General features: G+C 44.7%; 1 protein-coding gene across 1 annotated transcript in view; it reads left to right on the top strand.

Moving 5' to 3' along the window:
• The first annotated feature begins 1,760 nt into the window (after nucleotides 1-1,760).
• The window catches only part of p2ry6 (pyrimidinergic receptor P2Y6), a 57,322-nt gene continuing 49,427 nt past the window's right edge, over nucleotides 1,761-9,655 (top strand). Inside the window, exon 1 of the mRNA XM_043692486.2 lies at nucleotides 1,761-1,836. The gene's annotated coding sequence lies outside the window, so the exon portion shown is untranslated. The remainder of the gene's footprint in view (nucleotides 1,837-9,655) is intronic.

The raw sequence follows: 9,655 nt of genomic DNA, 5'->3' as shown, positions 1-9,655 counted from the left end.
CCTCTATAAGGTCACCCCTCAGCCTCCGATGCTCCGTGGAAAACAGCCCTAGCCTGTTCAGCCTCTCCCTAGAGCTCAAATCCTCTAACCCTGGCAACATCCTTGTAAATCTTTTCTGAACCCTTTCAAGTTTCACAACACCTTTCCGATAGGAAGGAGACCAGAATTGCACGCAATATTCCAACAGTGGCCTAACCAATGTCCTGTACAGCCGCAACATGACCTCCCAGCCCCTGTACTCAATACTCTGACCAATAAAGGAAAGCATACCAAACACCTTCTTCACTAACCTATCTACCTGCGACTCCACTTTCAAGGAGCTATGAACACATAATACAAAAGAGGCCCTTTGGCCCAGTAAGTCTGTACCACCAACATTACTCTAAGTCTATACAAGTTGCACTTACCCACAGTAGATCTATAGCCTTGAATGTTACGACATTTTTAATATTCAACCATGCACTTTTTAAAGGTTGGGAGGTTTCCCAAATCAACTACTCCTCCCAGGCAGTGCATTCCATACCACTCCCACCCTCTGTCAAGAAGCCAATGGCTCCCTTCTGCATGTAACAATTCTGTGAAAGAACATTCTCAAACTGCAACAACAGCAGGTGGCTCACCAGTTTCTCAAGGTTAAAATGTGTTTTAAATCCAATCTACTTGTTATGAGAGACATCTGAGGTAGGATTTCAATCCTGAGATGTGGACACTACCATTCCACCACAAGAACATTAGGATCTTCCTAAGATTTACTTGGGATGGGTAATAAACAGCCATAGAATCCCTACATTTGAGGTGGGCAGGTTGGGGCCATGGCCATTTGGCCCATCCAGTCCACACCAATCCTTTGAAGGGTGTCCCACCCAGACCCACTCCCTTATTGTCTAACCTTGCATTTCCATGGCCAATCCACCCAACCTGCAGACCTTTGGACTGCAAGAGGAAACCTGCATAGGCATAGGGAAAATGTGTAAACACCACACAGTCACCCAAACTGGAATTGAACCTGGGTCCCTGGTGCTGTGAGGCAGCAGTGCTAGTCACTATGCCAAGCTATAGGTTCAGAGTGCACGGCAGAGGCCCTTCAGTCCATTGAGTTTATGCTGATATCCACATTAATCCCACTTTCCAGTACTTGGCCCATAGCTTTGAGGAGAAAGTGAGGACTGCAGATGCTGGAGATCAGAGCTGAAAATGTGTTGCTGGAAAAGCGCAGCAGGTCAGGCAGCATCCAAGGAACAGGAGAATCGACGTTTCGGGCATAAGCCCTTCTTCAGGAAGGGCTTGGGGCTTATGCCCGAAACGTCGATTCTCCTGTTCCTTGGATGCTGCCTGACCTGCTGCGCTTTTCCAGCAACACATTTTCAGCCCATAGCTTTGAGAGTTATGGTATTACAAGTGGTCCTCCAGATATGTTTTAAAGGGTGTAAGGTTTCCCATCTCAACTACCCTCCCAGGGAATGCATTCCAGACTCCCACCACCCTCTGAGTGAAACAAAAATCCCCAATTTCCCTCTAAACCTCCCTGGGGAGGTAATCAGGGATTGAAATGGCTAGGAAATTAATTGGAAAACACAGTTCTTAAAAAAACGCCCACACACATTTGTGACGACAGGGTCGAAAATAAAAAGCAAAATGCGACCCTTCCAGCCCCAGTCCACCAGATCCGACAGTGCCTGTCACATGAGATGAAGGAGGGATTTAAATCTGAAATTGACTCACGTCAATTTCTTAAGTCATTTTAAGGGGAGACGTAAAAAGTGAAAGCGTGGATGTAGTGGAGGTCGAGGAACTGAGGATTAAAGTTCGAACAATGCCTCATTTTAACAGAGACAGGTATGTCCTCACACTCTCTCAAATGTTTATCTTCAGTCCTGTTTTATAATGATCCAAATTCGGGGCTAGCAGTGGGGGCAACAGTAAAGGTGACTTGTCAGTCTTTAATGATGAATCGAGCACCTCAGGGAGCCCAAAGCGGGGGGGATGTCTTTAATAAGTGATTCAGGGGTTAGCACTGCTACCTCATAGCGCTGGGGACCCGGGTTTTAGTATACTCTCTGTCTGTGTGTGGAATTGGTACATTTCTCCTTGTGGTCTGTGTGGGTTGCCTCTGAGGGTGCCCTGTTCCTGTGCCGCCAGGGTTTTTAGTTACAGAGCCGTTTTAAAAACGGTGCTTTGTTTGCCCCTTGGAGAGTTTGCTTTTCTGGAAAATAACTTGTTCCGTCAGGATTCGGTCAGTTTACGGTTGTGCGGCCAGGGGAGGATGGATTGGATCCGTAGCCTAGGCATTGTATACGGTCCGCCCCAAAGAGTCTTGAGGTGCCGTGGCATTGTCCCTGCCTCTGAGCCAGGAGAGCTGGGTTCAAGTCCCACCTGCTCTAGGGGTGTGTTTTAATATTGTCTGAGTATATTAACCAGGGGAGGGAAAGATACACAATCTGTGAGAATTTGAGAGGGTGTGTGAAGAGGATTGTTTATTTTTAATCTTCCTCTACATTGACTCCCAAACCCAACTTTACCTTCAACTGGGAATATGGTTCTGCTGTTGCCAGTTTCCCAGTTTCAATCCACCTGTACCTGCCTTCTTTTATTGAAGGTGGATAAGCTATTCGGCCATGGAAGTTCAATGGGGGCAGCTCTTGAGTCTCATTGGTCCAAAGAAGGGGGCGGGAGAATCTGCATGGAGTAGGAGAGGGAGGGAACGGAGAGTAGTTTGGACTCAGTTTGTTCACACAAGCTGGCAACTGGGACTAGATTAATTTAGGATATCTGATCAGCATGGACAAGTTGGGCCGAAGGGTCTGTTTCCATGGTCTATGATTCTATGATTGTGAACACACCTCTGGAGCAGATGGGACTTGAAACCAGCTCTCCAGGCTCAGAGGCAGGGTCACTACCACTTCAGCGCAAGAGCCTTGGCATGCATTGTATGCACTATCAGTTAACCTATTGTTCCAATCCCTGTAACCCTGTGCAAACTGCTCACTTGTTGGATAAACGTCAACTTGCTTTACATTGAGTTTTTCTTTTCGAGTGGATCAAAAGTGTTAAATAATGGCATAAACCAACCTTGAAGTTAATCTCTATGGTGGCAGATTCTCAGATTTGAATTCAATAAAAAAAATATCTGCATCTAATGATGACCATGAAATGGTTGCCAATTGTTTGGGGAAGATAAACCCATCTGGTTCACTAATGTCCTTCAGGGAAGGAAACTGCCTCCATTGTGACCCCAGACCCACAGCAATGTGGTTTGACTTTTAACTGCCCTCCGGGCAATTAGGGATGGGTAATAAATGCTGACTTAACCATGTCTTATGAGTGAATAAGGAAGCAATCTGTTAATCTCTGTAAAAGTGTCCAATTACTCTACTGTATTTCTTGAAAGATCAAAGTGTTTGATGATGTCACCACTGAACACTAAATTTAAAGTTATATCCTGGGAACATCATGGTCGGCATGGACTCTGTAACTAGCATTGCAGAGACAGCAGCATAACACAAGTTTTGTTTGCCCAGGCGTGAGAGTTGCCTGATATTGGCAGCTTCCCCAGACAGTGTCAATCACATGTACACAATGACAGCAGTAAGCTGCCGGTCTCTGGAAGCCGACGTTCACTTCCCTCAATGACAAAGTTCAAACAAATGGAACAAATAACCTTGTAACATTCCAGCTGTGACCTGCTTACCATCTGGATGCCAATTTGAGACATTGGCGGGACACATACGGGAATTGAGGCATTTGATTAACAAACATATTACACAAGTTCGAGAGAAGACATTTGTTGAAGCAGTTGAACCGTGAGAGAGTAAAAATGTGGCTTTTCAATCATTCTCATGGTTCAGTATAAAAAGCAACCCCTATACTCCATTCACGTGGAGATTTGTTTAACCAGTGTGTTCGTGTTCTAATTATTTGTGTCTGGACTTTTTGTCCATCCCTAATTGTCCTTGAACTGAATGATTCTCTCAGCCATTTCAGAGGCTTGTTTAAAGTTGGCTAGCTCAGTTGACTGGACAGCTGGCATACAATACAGACATTGGCACTGTGCGCTCAATTCTTCCACCAGCTGAGGTTATCACGAAGGACTCTCCTCAACGTCTTCCCTTGCCTGAGGCGTGGTGGCCCTCAGGTTAAACCGCCACCTGTTGACTGTCCAAGAGAGAATGGGACTATGTTTACCTCATGCGTATGGAATAGTTCGGTGCTTGCTTTTGATCTAATCATCCAATGGCCTTTTTTTCAGTGCTGTACACCTTTTGTGCTTTGAAGCTGGGTTGGTGGAAGGCGTACCAAAGGGAGATCACCAAAGGGACGGAGATCATTGGGAATGTGCAGGAATGTAGAGTTGAGATTAAAATCCGATCAGCCACAATCTCACTGATCGTGGAGCAGGCTCAAAGGGCCGAGTGGCCTGCTTTGTTCACATGTTTGTATGCTCCATTTCACCTCCATTGTCCCACTTAAGTTCCATTGTCTCACCTCGATCCCAATTTAATTTTCGTTGCCCCACTTAAACCCAATTGCCTCACTGGTATCCTATTACCCTATATCTATCCCCATTACTCCATTTTATCTCCATTGTCCCACTTAATCGCCATCGTATATTGATTTTGACTGTGGGGTGACCATGTAGAGATTTATAAAATCACAAGGGGCACGGATAAGGTAAATAGACAAGGTCTTTTGCCCTGGGGTGGGGGAATCCAAAACAAGAGGGGATAGGCTTAGGGTGAGAGGGGAAAGATTTAAAAAGGACCTAAAGGGCAGCTTTTTCACACAGAGGGTGGTGCGTGTATGGAATGAGCTGCCAGAGGAAGTGGTGGAGGCTGGTACAATTACAGCGTTTAAAAGGAATCTGGATGGGTATATGAATAGGAAGGGTTTAGAGGGATATGGGCTGGGTGCTGGCAAATTGGGCTGGGTTAATTTAGGTTATCTGGTTGGCATGGACAAATTGGACTGAAGAGTCTGTTTCTGTGCTGTACATCTCTGACTCTATATTGTCATTGCCCGGGGCATGAAACCCTGCCCAGATACATCTCAACTGCACCAAATTTACTTCAACCCAGAACCTCCTCTGTAATTACTGACAATCTGCCTCCTTTTGTTAATTCCTAAACAGCCCACGAAAACGTCCCTCATCCTGACTAAAAGCTTTAGTAATTAAAATCCCTAAATCCGGGATTAATTTTTGAACAGGATTCTAATTACAAATACAAACATGGAGAACAAACATTGTAATCAGCCACATACAGAGAAATTGAAAAGCAGAGTCCCTCCAATGCAGGAGAGATTAGAGTGTTAACCTCAGTCATTGTTCATGACTCACACATTAGATTCCAGACTTTCCAGTTACTCTTCATTATCCTCTCTGATCACATACATGGATTTCCCAATCCTCATCAGTGTTAGATTTGCTAGCCCCCTTCCCATTGTATTGTTACCCCCAAAAGGATTAAATGGGATATAAGGGCAAGGGTGAGGGAGCACATCCAACATAGATTCTCTGATGAAGGTTTCTGAAGACCCAAATAATCCATCTTGGGTACACTTGTCACTGAAGGCTATCAGGAGGACAAACCCCTAGTGTTGCTATTTGAAAGCCCCATTCCCTCATTGCCACTGAGATGTGGATCCACCAGTGGTACTCACACACATCCATGACTTGTCCTTCTTGACCTGCTGACATTAATTGACCTGTCTTCCTCCTCCAACTGTGGTCCAATTGGTTGGCACTGCTTTACCCATGTTCTACTATTATCTACTTAATTGTAGCCAGACATCCAATGACTTCCCTTCCCACTTAGTTACCTCTGGTGTCCCTCAAGGGTCTCTTCTTACACCCCCTCCTATTTCACAGATATTTGTTGCCCTGAGCAACAACATCTGAAAATTCAACTCCCATTTTCACATTTGTCATCAGCGCTACCCCTTTGCCAACTCCTGACTCCTCACTGTCTCTTAATTATCAGATATTCAGTATTGGCAGATTTCCCCTCCCCCAAGGGCATTAGTGAATTAGATGGATCAAACTCTTGATCCCAGATTTTTATTGAATTCAATTACCATCCTCTGCTATGGTAGGATTATGAACCGAGGTCCTCAGGCTTAGTAGCTTAGTGATAATACCATTCAGCCATCATCGTCCCACTTGGAGACGATTTTACCATTACTTCAATTGTGCAATGCCTGCTTGATCAACTGAGCTATCTCATCATGTTTGTCAGAGCAGAGTATCAGACATTTAGTGCAATGTGAGCAGAATTTATTTAAAAAGTTTAACTGAGAGACAGGGTGGTGGGGGGTGGGGGGGGGCGGGCACACGCAGCACAGGTGAACACCATCTGCGTCTGTTAAGACACAAGCAGTGGAATTTTGAAAGACCTCACATTTATGGAGGGTGCTGGGACTGCGAGAGTATGTTCAAATTGTCAAGTCTCAATGTAAGGTGTGGATGAGGGTTTCAGCAGGAGAGGAGAGGAGCTGAAACAGCAGGAGAGTCAAGCAATGTTAACAGAGGTGAAAATACATGGTCTCGGTCTCGTGCCAGGGACAAACAAGCAACACGGTTGTGGACAGTCTAGTCCACCTTGGGGAGTTACCAGGGAGAGTGATGGAATTAGTGGCAAAGGAGAGGGCAGGGACTGAAGACAATGTGGTTAACTTTTAAGTGAGGAATAAATACTTTCAATAGACAATAGGTGCAGAATTAGGCCATTCAGCCCTTTGAGCCAGCACCACCATTCATTATGATCATGGCTGATCATCCACAATCAGTATCCTGTTCCTGCCTATCCCCATAAGGTAAGGACGACAGATTTTCTTCCCTAAAGATTCCACTATCTTTAGGAGCTCTATCCATCTCTTTCTTGAAAGTATCCAGAGACTTGGCCTCCACTGCTTTCTGGGGCACAGCATTCTATACACCCACCACTCTCTGGGTGAAGAATTTTCTCCTCAATTCTGTTGGCCTGTGACATCCATATCCAGTGGATAAATAAAAAACAAAACAAGTTACTAGTCCAAGGACCTCAGGCTGATGTTCTGGATGTGTGGGTTCAAATCCCACCATGGCAAATGATGAGCAGAAATTCTGGAATAAAAAGCTAGTCTATTGGCAACTATATAACTGCTTTTATATAAACGACCCTAGAACTATGGATGCTGGAGACCTGAAACACACAAGAACAGAAATTGCTGGAGAAACTCAGCAGGTCTTTGATTGTATCTGTGGAGAGAGAAACTGAGTTAGTGTTTCAAATCCAGTATCCTTCTATCAATGTAATTGCTTTCTGTTGTTGTAAAAACCCCATCCCTTTCACTAATATTCTTTAGGGAAGAAAATCTATCGTCCTTACCTGGACCAGAGACAAAAAAACTGCAGATGCTGGAGTCCAAAGTAGATAAGCAGGAGGCTGGAGGAACATAACAAGTCCGGCAGCATCAAGAGGTGGAGAAATCAATGTTTTGGGTATTAATCCTTCTTCAGGAACCTGAAGAAAGATTATACCCAAAACGTTTACTTCTCTACCTCCTGATGCTGCCTGGCTTGCTGTGTTCTTTCAGCCTCCTGCTTATCCTTACCTCTTTACTCAGAGAGTAGTAAGTGTATGGAATGCTTTGCCTGCAACGGTAGTAGATTCGCCAAGTTTAAGTGCATTTAAGTCGTCATTGGTCAGGCGTATGGATGTACATGGAATAGTGTAGGTGGGATGGGCCTCAGATTAGTATGACAGGGTGGCACAACATCGAGGGCCGAAGGGCCTGTACTGCGCTGTAATGTTCTATGTTCTATGGTCTGGCCTACATGTGACTCCAGACCCATTGCAATGTGGATGACCCTTAATTGCCTTCTTGGAAATTATGGATGGGCAATAAGTTGCTATTGATACCCACGTCCTGTGAACACACAATTTTATAAAAAAATTAGACCTAGGAACACAGAAAAGAAGCCAAATGGATGACAAATCTGTGCTCATTCTTACTTTACTAGAACAATCCAGAACTTTCCGACTGCCCTGACTTCACCTTTCACTAAAAGTGGTAATGGTCTTTGTCTCAATTTCTCCCTGTGGTGAAACACTTCATGCTTTGTCCCCACTATGTTTAATACATGACCATCCAATGATCTTCCTTCACTTCCTTAGTGACAGTTTTAAACAGCCAGTAACAGCTCCATTTATGTAACCAGTTGCTATTAGACAGCCCTTTGGGAATGAGGATAACTTGCTTGCCCTTTGATTTGATGCTTTCTGAGTTAATTGTTGAGTTTAGTGCAGTCTGGGAGGTTGAGGGGTGACCTTTATAGAGGGTTATAAAATCATGATAGGCATAGATAAGGTGAATTGCAAGGATCTTTTCCCGACGTTGGGGCCGTTCAAAACTAGGGGACGTATTTTTAAGGTGAGAGAGGCAAGTTTTAAAAAGGTCATGGGGGCAATTTTTTTAGATGCAGGTTGGTTATTGTGTGGAATGAACTGCCAGAGGGAGTAATGGATGCAGGTACAGTTACAACATTTAAAAGACTTAGGGATAAGTAAGTGAATAGGAAAGATTTGGAGGGATATGGGCCAAATGCATTCAAGTGGGATTACTTCAGTCTGGGATCATGGTAGGCATGGAATAGTTGGACTGGAGGGTCTGTATGATTCTATTCTATTCTAATTCTCACTGTGGACTCCTCTACCAGCCTAAATAATATCTTCCTCTCGACTCCTAAAATCTCTGCTAAAACTTCTTCTTATCTCCAATGATTCAGAATCTTAGAACTTTCTCCTGTGTTTTCACAACATCCCAGACGATAGGGCAGACAGTGAGGCTGACCTGCTGTCGGAAAAGTGCTAGCCAAGTTTGTGCACAGCAAGTTCCCAGAAGCAGACACAGATCCCGACACAACGACGAGACAATCCGTTTGAGTGATGTTGCCGGAAGAAGAAGTATCGATCTGGACACCAGGGAGCTCTCTACCATCCCTCTTCAAAATACTACCTGGGTGGTCCAGTGTGAAAGGTGCCGTTTCGAAGAGTGCAGCACCTTCTCTATTCTACACTGGAACTTTGAGACTGGACATCGAATCTGTGATGTAAGAACTAGGAGCAGTCCTGTGAATCGCCTCCGCCATCCAATACGATCCTGGCTGATCTCCTCTTGGCCTTAACTCCACTTTCCTGCTCACTCTCCATAACCCTTTAACTGTTACTTATTAAAAATCTGTCTCTCTCCTTAAATGTATTCAATGTCACGGTGTCCACCGCACTCTGGGACAGTGAGTTCCAGGTTCATCGTCCTCATGAGAGAAATAATTTCTCCTCATTTCCATTTTAACTCCGCTACTCCTTAGCCTAAAATGTTGACCTCTCATGCAATGACCCGCCTGAAGGATCTTTTCCAAACTTCTCGGCTGCCAACAGAACTACTTTGTCAAAATGGTGCTGGAGTAGGTCTCCTGAGCCAGAGCTCGTCCACTCCATCCATTTCTTTTCTTACTCTCTTTTTGCATTTTCTTTATTTTTGCTTTTATCTCTCGTCTTTGGCCAGAATTGGCGATGTCTGGTGCGAAAGCCACCACACATTCCCAGTGTCAACATGGATTTGGACTCCCGGCCCTCAGCATGGACCCACACTCCCGGCTCTCAGCACGGACCCACACACC

Source organism: Chiloscyllium plagiosum, unplaced genomic scaffold (genome assembly GCF_037043375.1).
Source record: "Chiloscyllium plagiosum isolate Xiang-an unplaced genomic scaffold, Cpla_swu_hap1 HiC_scaffold_6, whole genome shotgun sequence".
NCBI lineage: Eukaryota > Metazoa > Chordata > Chondrichthyes > Orectolobiformes > Hemiscylliidae > Chiloscyllium > Chiloscyllium plagiosum.
Note: the sequence above shows the minus strand (reverse complement) of the source record. Positions and strands in the feature narration are given on the sequence as shown.